The 13,536-nt window shown below is 40.0% G+C and overlaps 1 long non-coding RNA gene across 2 annotated transcripts in view; it reads right to left on the reverse strand.

Annotated features, from left to right (window-relative positions):
- The window catches only part of LOC136378774 (uncharacterized), a 162,267-nt gene extending 155,922 nt beyond the window's left edge, over window positions 1-6,345 (reverse strand). For both annotated transcript variants that reach the window (XR_010746636.1, XR_010746635.1), the window contains exon 1: window positions 6,023-6,345. This is a non-coding gene — a long non-coding RNA (uncharacterized lncRNA). The remainder of the gene's footprint in view (window positions 1-6,022) is intronic.
- Between the last annotated feature and the right edge of the window lie 7,191 nt (window positions 6,346-13,536).

The raw sequence follows: 13,536 nt of genomic DNA on the forward strand, positions 1-13,536 counted from the left end.
GAGCTAAGGATAGGTGAGGTGACTCGGGGCTTCGAAGGGTCATTGCAGAATAATAACAGTTAATGTTTAGTAAATAAAAGTTTGCTGGGCTATAGATAGGTTAAAAAAAGAAAAAAGTTATCTCTGTGTTAATCTTTATTATGGGCAAGACCCCTCATTTAAATTCCTCTGGATATTTAAGGAAGGGTGGGGGACAGAAGTTTCTCTTTAACTCACAGGGTCTCAGTTGCTTTTAGCTCAAAACAGTCCACCTTACCACTGAGGCACATCTTGGGGTGACTCTTTCTGAACCCCCACAGCCTCAAATACCTCCAAGAATCCTACTTTTCTTTCCCTTTTAGTCCATGAGAGCTCATAATCTTAAATGTTAAATTGAGATCTTTTGGCCAAAGATCAATGACTTTTATTAATTGAACAAATATTTGTTGAGTTCTCACCACATGACAGGCAAGAGGATAAAAACTAAGGTTGATCAGTCACAAAATAACCCAAATGTTCCACTCCTCTCTTATAAAGGGCCTTTGTAATATGACTTTTTAACTTTCCCACAAAGGAATAAAGTTTATTTCCCCACCTCTTGAAGCTGACCTGGGCTTGACATTTGCTGTGACTAACTGAATGCAGAGAAAATGAGCGTGCCAATTCCAAGCTTACATCCCAAGATGTCTTGCTCTCTTCACTCCTCACTCTGCCTTGAGAATAAACCTGGACTAGGCCTGATGGAGCATGAGAGACCACATGGAGCAGAGCCAAGTCATCCAAGCCCAAGTCATTCCAGATCATGAAACCCTAAGTGACCCCACAGCTAACTGAAGACACATGAATGAGCCCATCTGAGATTAATGATCCTCACCCAGGTCAACAAAACTGAGACTAGCCAACCATGCAAGATTCTGTGAAATAATACATGATTAATGTTTTTAAAAATAGTTTATTAAAGGACAAATTGGTAGTTACAAAACAGTAACAGGAATGTAAAGTATAGCATAGGAAATACAGTCATTAATATTGTAATAACTACTTATAATGCCAGGTGGGTACTGCAAATCCTGGGGGAATACTTTGTAAAGTATATGATTATCTAATCACTATCCTGTACACCTGAAACTAGAGCAAAATAATATTGAATGTAAAGTGCAATTAAAAATAAAAAGAATCTATTGGGGTGAAAATTACATAACATAAAGTAACCATTTGAAGTGAATAATGTAGTAATATTTACAATATTCACAATATTGTGCAACTACCACCTCTATCTAGTACCAAAACATTTTTGTCACTTCAAAAGGAAACCCTGTAGCCATTAAACAATTTCTCCCTCATTTTTCCCTTTTGTGGCCCCTGTCGAGAACTGATCTACATCTGTTCCTGTGGATATACCTGCTTTGGTTATTTCATGTAAATGACATTATGCAATATACAGTAGTCTCCCCTAACCCATGGTTTCACTTTTTATGGTAGAGTTAACATGGTCAACCACAGTCAGAAAATATTAAATGGAAAATTCCAGAAATGAACAATTTATACGTTTTAAATTGCATGTCATACTGAGAAGTGTAATGAAATCTCCCACTGTCCCACTCCATCCCACCTAGGACATGAATCCTCCCTTTGTCCAGTGTATCTACACTGTACACCCTCCCTGCTCCTTAGTCACTTATTGGCCATCCAGGTTATCAGATGACTGTTGCAGTACAGCACTGGCTGTGTTCAAGGAAGCTTTCTTTTGCCTAATATAGCCCCAAAGCACAAGAGTAGAGACATTGGCAATTTGGACATGCGAATGAGAAGCAGTGAAGTGCTTCCTTTAGGTGAAAAGGTGAGCACTATGCAATAAAATATTTTGAAACAGTAAGAAAGAGACCACATTCACATAACTTTAATGTTAATATACTGTAATGATTATTTCATTTTATTATTTATTGTTGTTCACTTATTGTGTCTAATAAATATAAAACTTTGTGGTAGGTATTATGTATAGAAAAAAACATTATATGTAAGATTAGGAACAATTTGTGGTTTCAGACATCCTCTGGAGATCTTGGAACATAACCCCGTGAATAAAATGACCTACTGTAGGTTTTTTTGGTCTGGCTTTTTTTTTTTTTTACTTAGCATAATGTTTTTGAGGTTTATTCACATTGTAGCTTATATCAGTATTTCATTCCACTATGTGGCTGAATAATACTCCATTGTGTATATATACCACAATTTATTCATTCACCTGTTGATGGACATTTGGGCTGTTTACACCTTTTGGTGGTTGTGAAAAGTACTGGTATGAACATGCACCTACATGTACTTGTTTGAGTGCCTGCTTTTAGTTCTTTTGGATATATGCCTAGGAGTGGAATTGTAAGGTCATATATATTCTACACTTTACCTTTTGAGAAAATGTTAAGCTGGAAAATGTCGAACTGTTTTCCACACATATGAACCTTTTTATATTCCCACAAGCAATAGTTCCTTTTTATATTCCCACAAACAAAGGTTCCAATTTCTCTACATGCTTCCCAACACTGATTTTCCATTTTTTAAAATTATGGCCATGCTAACAGTTATGCAGTGGTACCTCATTGTGGTCTTGGTTTTCATCTCCCTGAGGACTAATGATGTTGAGCATTTTTTAATGTGATGGTTAAATTTGGGAGTGGTATATTATGTAGCATTGCCTAACTGACAAAATAAATAAATAAAATAAGCAAAATCAGATTGTCCTGCACTCCTGGAGCAAACAGTCTAATAGAAGTGATCCACTATCACCTGATAATTACACAAATAAGGTAAAGTGAAAACTGCTGTTAGTGCTCTGAAGGAGAGGGCTTTTGCACTATGAAAACACACATAGAAGGCGCCCCAGGAAAAATAACAGCTGAATTAAATAAGAACTAAAGACTAAGAACCAGATCAAGAAGGGAGTGAAAGGAGCATGTAAAAATGTCCCTACTGGGTAGGAGCTGGCAAAAGAAAGGAACAAATGAAGGCCAGTGTGACAGAATGGAGAGAAGAGAGAATTCAGAGAAACCAAAAGATCCAGGCACTAGATGAGCAGGAAATATAGGTAGAGAACAGACCATGTAGGGTCTTGAAAGTTAAGTTAAGGAATTTTACTTCTGTCCTAAAGCAGTGAGATGTCATTAAAGGTTTTTAAACAGCATAGTGACACAAAACAATTTTATGTTTTATTATATTATGTTTTGAAAATATTACTATTATTATAGGGTGGGGAATAGATTGGAGAAGAGAAGAGAGTAAAGTCATTTAAGGGATTATTTTAGTAGGCACAAAGCTTTGATTTGGCAGTAGGGGTAAATATAGATAGATGAGAAGATAAAAAAATATTTCTAGAAATTTAACTGGCCTATGAGTTGGGTCAAATAAAAAGCAAAACAAGATATCCAAGATGTCACTTGGGTTTCTGGCCCGAGAGAGCAGATGGAAGATGGTGCTCTTTGTTGAGGCTGGGAACACACTGGGGGCTGAATTTGGAACAGAAAAATGTAGAGTTTGGTTTTAGACACGTTGAGCTTGAAGTGTCATTTCTTTAGCTATTAGGTAACAATTATAGATACATGTTTGAGGCTTAAATGAAAAATCAGGCTGGTGATGCAAATTTGTAAGGCATGTATATGGTGGGGATAATCGAAGCCATGGATGTGAATAAGACGTAATTGAAAGGGAACGTATGAAGTCCAGAGAGGGAGGTCAGGACTAAGGCTTGAGGGTCCAATTGCCTTTGTAGAGGAAGATGAACCAGAAAAAGAGGCTGAAACAAGGCTCTTGGAAAGATAAGTCTAAAGCTGGGAGTTACAGAGCACAGTAGAACAAAGTGTGTGAGATAGGCAGCCATAGTAAGCATTGCAAATGCTGATAAGAATCTAAGTCAAACAAGGTCCAAACGATGGTTGTGGTTTTGTGACGATCGTGTATTGATGACCTCAGCAAGAGCTGTTTCTGGGGAGGAGGCAGGAGCCAGTTGGACTGGGTTGAGAAATGAGTGGAAGTTGAGTAACTAATTCTCTAGAAGTATTGTGTTAGTTACAGTATCATTTTTCTGAGCTCATGAAATCCAACCACTCCCAAATCAACTGGTCAGGGTCCATTCTGTGATTTCCTGCCAGCCACTCACTCTGACTCCAGACTTGCCCAGACCTGTCTGGAGGCTAATGAGGACTCCCACTCCCAGACTCATTAAGAAAAAGACTGCCTATGTCCTGGAAGGAAGTAATTTTAAGATATTAGAGTATGAAGGGACATTTGCTCTAAACAGTAATTTAGTCTAAATAGAATCAGGCTAGAAAGGGCATAGAGCTCCCTCAAATCATTAAATTGGATAAATTTCTTTAGTGTGCCAAAAATTATCCAGGCTAGAGAAAATTTCAGCCAAGTGTGATTTTTATTCACATTTATTAAACCTTATAACATTATCTCCTAAGAGGGAGGGATGCACAGTAAAATAAAGTTCCTTTCCCTAAGGAATTTATAATACAGAAAAGGAAAATAGAAAAATTGACTAGTGGTTATAGTGTGGAGTAATGACTGTCTTGAGACAGCAAATGTAGGGACGAGGTGACTAAATCAGACTGGGATTTCAGGTGAGGCTTCTAAGAATACGTCGTTCTGAAGGGGTATTTTGAATGGTGAGTAAAATCACATAGGAGAATGAAGAAGAGCAGGACAGTGGATGGCATTTCAGGTAAAGAGCACAGCCTGTGTAATGGACCAGGGGCATTGGGGAACTCAATGTAATATATTCGAAGCATAAGGAGATGAGTTAGAAAGGGTAAGCCTGAGCCAGAGCATGAAGAACTTCGTCTTAGTCCAAAGAAATTTTGGTGTAGTCATAGGAAAACAATTCAAATAGCTTAAACAACAAAATTTGGAATGCGGTGGCTCAAGTTACTAAAGAGTTAGAGAAGTCAATTAGTTTCCCAGCATAGCTGGACACAGGACTTAGCTGATGTCATCAGAATCTCTCTTCAACTCCCGGCTCAACTCCCAATGGCCTCAATTAGATCTTATATCCATCCTGGAACCCATCTCTAATATCTGATTAGCCAGGTTTGGATCTTGTACCCACTCTTAGTTTGACAGAATTTAGTCAAATCTACCCAAATTAGGTAACGTGAGAGTGAGGCAGGAAAAAATTCTACCCCGCTATGCAAAGGGCTTTACAATTTATCCTAAAGAAGAAGGAGAGTACTGAAAGATTGTAAGCAAACCACTGGGATGATTAGATTTTTATTTTAGAAAATCCTGTGCAGCAGCTATAAAACAAATAGAGGGAATTCAGACTTGAAGCAATTAGATCTCCTGTAGCTGCCCAGAAGACAGTGCTTAAACCTAAGCAGTGGCCACGAGGACAGGAAATCAAGTCATTGCCTTCATGGGATCATTAAAAGCCTATCAGCCAACCACAGTGATGTGGTGGGTTGTTATTTTTTTCCACTTTCCATGCAGATGTTATTCAATGAGAGTCTAAGATATCAAAGACACAAGTCAGAAATTGCTCTTCTGTGCTGGCAGCCAGTTCTAGAGGAATAGAACCGATTTTAAATCCATCAGATCCCAGGAGTCCAAGATGGCAACAGAGTAGGCAGACATTCCAACTGTCACCTCCCAGGACCAAATTGGATTACAACTTAATTTAAGAATAATCATCATGAAAAACCAACTCTGGAGTAAAGGAAGAGGAGTCTATAACCAAGAATCACAGAAGTAGCCACACTCAGACTGGTAAGAAGTGTGGAGACGTGGAGGGGCTGCCCTGCTCTCAGGAGCTAGCAGTGGCTGAGAGTCCAGAAAGACTCTTGCTGCAGGGAGGGTCACCTTGAGAGGTGTGGGTGCTCAACCCCAGGCATGGCGCCCCAGCCTAGAGACCCAGAGCCTAGAAGAGGTGTCCAGACAGCATTTGGTGGTGAAAAGAGCAGGGTTTATGTCTGCGAAAAAGAGACTGAGCTTTCTGAGATGCAGAATCTATCTTAAAGGGCCCGCACAGAAAATCTTGTTCACAGCCACTTACCCGAGTCTCCGGTGGAGGGAGAGCTGAGAGGACTGGAGTTGCATGAGGAAAATATAAAGTTGAAGGCCCATAGAGAGACACTGTGGGGGATGGCCACCAGAACCCCTGTACTGAGTCATTCTCCACTACTCAGTCACCATCTTTCTTGGGCAAAGCATCCCCTTTGTGCAGCATCAGCCGGGGTAAAGCAATTTCTCTGCCCTCGGGAGTCTCTCCTATCCCAGTCATGGCGACAGGTCATGCTCAGAGGCCAGGAATCAGGGGGCGCATCAGTGGCTCAGTTTTCTGGTGTTGAGACCAGAGCTCCTGACTCTAGGACTGGTGTTTCCACCTCACAGGAGACTCAGTAGAAACTGTTCAGAGTGTAGGCAGACCACACCTCTGGGTCTCAGAAGCCACACCCATGGCACTCCTGGCGACAAACCCTACTGAGATCTGTGAAAAAAGTCTGGACAGACTGACACTTGGGGCAGAAGGGCAGAACCACACCCACCACCCTTCCTAATCCCTGAACTGCTGCAGGCGCTAGACTCCAGGAGAGGTTTTTTTCAGTGGCTGAGCCCAATAAGCAGACAGAGACTGCAGGAGGCAGAACTCAGGGAAACTTGGCCTTTAAAGAAGACCTTCCTCCAGGCCTAGTATGGGTAAAAGCCAGCCTAAAAGTGCAGCTTGGTATTTCTATGTACACCTGGGTCCAGCAAAGTCAGCCACAAACTCTGGATTGCTTATAGCTCCAAGAAGGTTGCCAGAGGCAAGTCATGGGCAATGTCTCCCAATGAGCTGCACCAGGTTCCTGCCAGGGAGGCCCAGGGCTGGCACATAGAGGGGCAAGCTGTGGAAAGCATTGGTTCAGGACCTAACAACCCTTGCTAGAGTGGTATCCTAAGGAAAGGCTCCTCACACCTGGCCCAGCTGAGTTAAGTTTCACTCTCTGTGATCAGCACCAGCACAGCAGCTCATTTGCATTGGATAGGGTGGAACTTCACAGTCAGCCAGCATGGGCACTGGATATCCTTCTCTGCAGGGCTAGATTCCACAGGGGCAAGGGAGAGAGTCTTGGAGCACAGACATTTAACGTGTAGGTCCCAGTGAGTTTATTGTTAGATGTGGTTGAGGGGCTTAGCCACCTTTGGGGTGGCACAGTCAGCCCGAGGAGAGAATTCTCTCTATCTTCCTCCCTGAAAACAGGGTCTCACCAGCTGAAAGAAGAGAGGACTTCTGCAGAGAGGACTATTGGCCACACTCAGTCTGAACCTGCTGCTCATTTGTTGGGGAGAAATAAAATTTGAGTTTTCAGAAGTGACTGAGGGATTAAGCTCTGGAGTAGGGGCCACATTCCCCATACTGAGCTCCTGACCAAGAGACCCCTGATGTAGGGGGTCCCACTAATATTGTATTCACAACCTCAGCTGCCCTAACCCACCAAGTGTGCAACTTGTAGAAGGGTTGGTTGGGTGAGGCCAGTCTGAGCCCACACTACAGTCTTACTACAGAAAACTCTGTAGGAAGGCCAGGCAGCTACAAGAGAAGGAGGAGCAGCTGAAAAGTGAAGATGAATCTTACAGCTCTTGGGGCTTTTACAGAGCTGCTGTCATCTCTAAGTAGGAGGAAGCTGATCCTTATACAAAGGTTGGCCCCTCCCATACTACCTAAGCACAGAACACACAGACACAAACAGCAAAAAGTGCAGTAGCTGCAGACAGGTAGCCCACAACAAGTTACAAACAACAGCTGATGCCAACCCAAGAAGATCTAGAGGCAACAGAACTGGTAGTGGCTGGCAGACAGCACCAATCCTAGACTCATCTACCTACACCAGCAGCATGCCCAAAGGTGGAGTCTAGCAGGCACCAGACACTGTGGAGAATAAATATGCCCAACACGATAGACATTGTACAGTGTGTAATACACATGATCAAGATTGACCTTTAGAGACAGCCATCCTGAAGGGATAACTGTACCCACAAAAGGACTGACTTCTTTAAATACTCACATACAATAGATGGAAAATAATACCTGCAAGAAACATTCCTAAAACAAGAAAAACAGGTGGCCTTGAGGTCAGTACCACCAAGCTCATCTTCTTCATAAAGACACCACAAAAATTTCAAAGTCAAAGAGTGCTATCTAATGTGCAAACAAAATGGGCAGATAGAGAAATGCAACCCAAATGAATCAACAAAAGAAATTCCCAGAAAAAGAACTGAATGAGATGGAAATAACCAAACTACCAGATGCAGAGTTTAAAATAATAATTTTTAGGGTGATCAAAGATCTGAGAGCAACAATAGATGGACATAATGAGCACCTAAATAAATAGATATCAAGCATCAAAAAGGACATTGAAATCATAAAAAAAGAAACAGTCAGAAATGACAAATACAATATCAGAAATGAAGACTGCACTAGAAGGAATCAACAGCAGTCTAGATGAAGCAGAGGATCGAATCAGTGATTTAGAAGAAAAGGTAAAAAAAAGCATGAATGTAGAACATCAAAACAAAAAAAAGGCACAAAAAGACTGAGAAACTCTAAGAGAGCTCTGTGACAACACGAAGAGAAACAACATCTGCATCATAGGAGTTCCTGAAGGAGAAGAAAATGAGCAAGAGATAGAGAACCTATTTGAAGAAATCATTGCTAAAAAGTCTGTAAATTGATGAAGGAAAAAGTGACACAAGTTCAAGAAGCATAGAGAGTCCCATTAAAGAGGAAACCAAGGAAGCCTACACCAAAAAACATTATAATTAAAGTGCCAAAGTTAAGAGACAAAGAAAAAATACTACAAGCTGCAAGAGAAAAGCAGTTAATTACCTACAGAGGAGCCTCCATAAGGATGACATCTGACTTCTCAACAGAAACACTAGAGGCCAGAAGAGATTGGCAAGAAATATTCAAAGTGAAGCAAAACAAGAACCTACAACCAAGACTTCTTTATCCAGCAAGGCTATCATTTAAAATTGAAAGAGAAATAAAAAGCTTCACAGACAAAAAACAAAACAAAACAAAAAAAATCAAGGAATTCATTACAACCAAACCAGTACTACAAGAAATGTTAAGGAGCCTACTGTAAAAACAGCAAAGGGAAAAAATATCTAGAAAAAGAGGACTGTTGATTTAAAAAATAAAATGGCAATAAATAAGTACATGTCAAGAATAACATTAGAGTGATGTCAGAGAAATGGCGCCATAAGGAGTGATACCGATAAATCTCCCCCAAAATTCAACAAGATCTTCAGCCAGAGACAGAAAAATCTATTCTTGGAGCCTCCAGAAGTTCCTCACTAAACGTGAAGATATGATCGAGCAAAAAATTGACTAAATATATAATCAACCCCAAAGAAAATAAGGAGGAAGAAACACTCCACCTTCCTCACTAACCTAAATAAGGGCTGCTTTCACTGGGAACTGAGAGTATAGGAACTAAGGCGGGCATAGGGTGTGAATAGAACCAGACTGTGGCACAAACGTCCGAACCAGGCTGTGGCACGGACATCCAAGCCGAGGAAAAACTGTGCTTGTGGCAACCCAGTAAACACAAGCTAACACTCGCGCCAAATCCAGACAAGAAAGGCACTTGGGACAGCCATCCGCCCCAATCTCCTGGTCAGCACAAGCAGATAGAGGGCAGGAGATTCCTCCTAGAGCCCGGGGAGTGGGCGCCCATGTTACTGGACAGAGGGGCAGAGTCAGAGGCCTTTCTGTGAGCCAAAACCAGAGTCTTGAGGTCGCCCCTGTGCCCCGAAAGCTGGGTGTGGGGAGTCAGTGAGAGCGAAATTTACTACGCTCATACTTTTCCATGTGGGCAGGGCACCTCACTCGGAGTGAGAGGCAACCAGCCTGATCTCCTGGTCGGTGAGCGCAGAGAGTGGGCGAGATTCCCCCAGGAGTGGGTTCCTGTATTCCCAGAGAGACGGGCAGAGTCAGAGGTTTTTGTGTAGGCCGAAGCCCTGCCTGATTATACTAGGGGATCTGACTGATTGAGCCTTACCCAGAGCCCTGTGCTGAGTGGGAATAGAGTGGGGATTTCCCAGCTCTTTGAGCCTCTTACTTTCCAGGCAGAGGCAGCAGCAACCCCATAGCTGGATCATCAGTCTACTAATTGAGGAAGGAAAGACTAGGAGAGAGGCTCCAGGAATACAGACTCTCTCATTAGCAGAACCTGCAAATGCTAATGAGCCTCAACTGCCAACGAGACTGAAGCCCAATATATGACATAATCATAGAGACTTATCAACTGCAAACCTCTATCTAAGTGTGCCACAGGGGCAGAACCCAGGGTACAGAGTCACCGACCAGGAAGAGGGAGAGAAAAGAAAAAGCAAGAAGATAACCTCTCAAAATCAAGAATAATCCACAGACTTTATAACCTATCCCATTTTATTATATTTGTTCATTTCTTTCTCTTATCTTCTTGTCTTGATTATTTTCTTCCTCTTCCAAATTGGTCGTTTAATTCTCTGCTGGTCTTACTCTCTCCTCTCTTTGAACTACACTACCCATAAGTGTTACATCTCCCATTATCTTTTCTTTCTTCTTCCTTTCTCTCTATGAGAGTTGCACTCCAAAACCCTTAACTCTCTCTCTCTCTCTCTCTCTCTCTCTCTCTCTCTCTCCTTTTATTCTTTTTTCTTCATTTTGTGTTTTCCTCTTTCTTTTTTTTCCTCCCTCTATATTAGTTTCTTCTTTTCTCCTTTACTTTTTCTCTCATTCAAACCTCAATCACAAACAAATTATTTTATCTGGGACGCAAATTTTTCTTTGTGGCACTTTGGGGTTTTTTTACTTTGCCTTTTTAACTCACTAGAAGTGATCCCAACCCTGGCTCTCCATTTTATCTAGTTCTTGCTCCACTAAATGCAATAGTAATTTTTAAAATTTTTCCCCTTTTTCCTGTTTCCCTCTTATTCCTCTCATCATATCTCCTAGTCAATCATCACCTAAAAGCAAATCAATTTATTCTTGACCCAAATGTTTTTCTTTTTTGCATTTTGTGGGTCCATACCCCCTTTTTTGCCCCTTTATCACTTCTCCCCAACTCAAGCCCTCCATTATAGGTAGTTTTTGTTCACAATATAATTCACAGTTCACCACAAGATTTTCTCAAGAAGGAGGAGATAGGAGAGGAGAGGGAAAAAAGGGGGAGGGAAATAATAATTTTTTTTATTCTTTTTTATTTTATTTTCTTAACTTATTATTTTTTATTAATTCTCATTAATACTATCAACAAAACCACCCTCAGATGCCATTAAGAAAAAAGAAATTGAATATCATGGATAAAAAAGACAGAGAGGTACCACAGATAGATGAGGAAAAATTTATGGAGAAAAAAATTAATATAATGAAAAATTTGGAGCTACATGACAAAGATTTTAAAATACAAATCCAAAAATACTCAGAGATATACAAGAAAACACAGAAAGGCAATTTAGGGAGCTCAGAAAATAATTCAATGAACACAAAGAATATATTACCAAGGAAATTGAAACTATAAAAACAAATCAAACAAAGATGAAAAACTCAATTCATGAGGTGAAAAATGAGGTAACAAGCTTAGCTCATAGAACAGACCAGATAGAAGGTAGGATTAGTGAAATAGAAGACAAGCAACTTGAGGCACAACAGAGAGAAGAAGAAAGAGACTCAAAAATTTTTTAAAAAATGAGAAAGGCCTACAAGAATTGTATGACTCCATCAAAAAGAATAATAAGTATACTAGAGGGAGAAGAGAGAGAAAATGGAATGGAGAACATACTCAAACAAATAATAGATGAGAACTTCCCAAGCCTGTGGAAAGAACTAAAGCCTCAAATTCAAGAAGCAAACAGAACTCCGAGTTTTCTTAACCCCAACAAACCTACTCCAAGGCACATCATAATGAAATTGGCACAAACCAACAACAAAGAAAAAATTCTCAAGGCAGCCAGGGAAAAGAAGAATACAACATATAAAGGAAGGCCCATTAGATTCTCATCTGATTTCTCAACAGAGACTCTACAAGCTAGAAGAGAGTAGACCCCAATATTTAAAGTCCTGAAAGAAAGGAACTTTCAACCACGAATACTATACCCATCAAAGCTATCCTTCAAATATGAAGGAGAAATAAAAACATTCACAGATACAGAAAAGATGAGGGAATTTATAATCAGAAAACCCCCACTCCAGGAATTACTAAAGGGAGTTTTCCAACCAGATACAAAGAACAAAACAAAACAAAACCACAAGTAAAAGCTCCACCAAGAACACAATAAAACCAAATTTAAACTGTGACAACAAAACAAAAAAAAGGGGAGAGGACGGAGATTAACAATAGCAAAGGATGATGGAGTGCAAAAGTACTCACAAGATAGTGCACTACAATGAACAGGGTAGGAACCCTTTTCATTACTTAATGGTAACCACCATTGAAAAAACCACCACAAAAGCACATGATTTAAAAAAGATAGCAACAGAGGAAAGATGTATGGAATACAACCAAACAAAAACAAAAGAGAAGAATCAAACAAGACACAAAATTAACAGAAAGCAATGTATAAAATGGCAATAGGGAACTCACAAGTGTTAATACTTACACTAAATATAAATGGATTAAATTCAACAGTAAAAAGGCACAGAGTAGCAGAATGGATTAAAAAAAATCCAACTGTATGCTGCCTACAAGAAATTCATCAAAGCAACAAGGATAAAAACAAATTCAAAGTGAAAGGCTGGAAAACAATACTCCAAGCAAATAACATCCAAAAAAAAGCAGGCGTAGCAATACTCATATCTGATAATGCTGACTACAAGACAGCAAAAGTACTCAAAGACAAAAATGGTCATTTCATAATGACTAAGGGGACGCTGAATCAAGAAGACATAACAATTCTTAATATATATGCACCAAACCAAGGAGCACCAAAATATATAAGACAGCTACTTATTGACCTTAAAACAAAAACTGACAAAAATACAATCATACTTGGAGACCTCAATACACCGCTGACGACTCTAGATCGGTCATCCAAACAGAGAATCAATAAAGATATATTGGCCTTAAACAAAACACTGGAGCACCTGGATATGATAGACATCTACAGGACATTTCATCCCAGAGTGACGGAGTATACATTTTTCTCCAGTGAACATGAATCATTCTCAAGAATGGACCATATGTTGGGCCACAAAAACAACATCAGCAAATTCAGAAAAATCAAAGTTGTACCAAGCATATTTTCTGATCATAAAGCCTTGAAGTTAGAATTAAACTACAAAAAAGAGGGGAAAATAACCCACAAAAATGTGGAAACTAATCAACATACTTTTAAAAAATGAATGGGTCAAAGAAGAAATAAGCACAGAGATCAAAAGATATATATAGACAGATGAAAATGACAATACGACATATCAGAATCTATGGGGTGCACAAAAGCAGTGATAAGAGGGAAGTTCATATCACTTCAGGCCTATATGAACAAACAAGAGAGAGCCCAAGTGAACCACTTAACTTCACACCTTAAGGAACTGGAAAAAGA

The sequence above is a fragment of the Saccopteryx leptura genome, chromosome 7 (genome assembly GCF_036850995.1).
Source record: "Saccopteryx leptura isolate mSacLep1 chromosome 7, mSacLep1_pri_phased_curated, whole genome shotgun sequence".
In the NCBI taxonomy this organism is placed as follows: domain Eukaryota; kingdom Metazoa; phylum Chordata; class Mammalia; order Chiroptera; family Emballonuridae; genus Saccopteryx; species Saccopteryx leptura.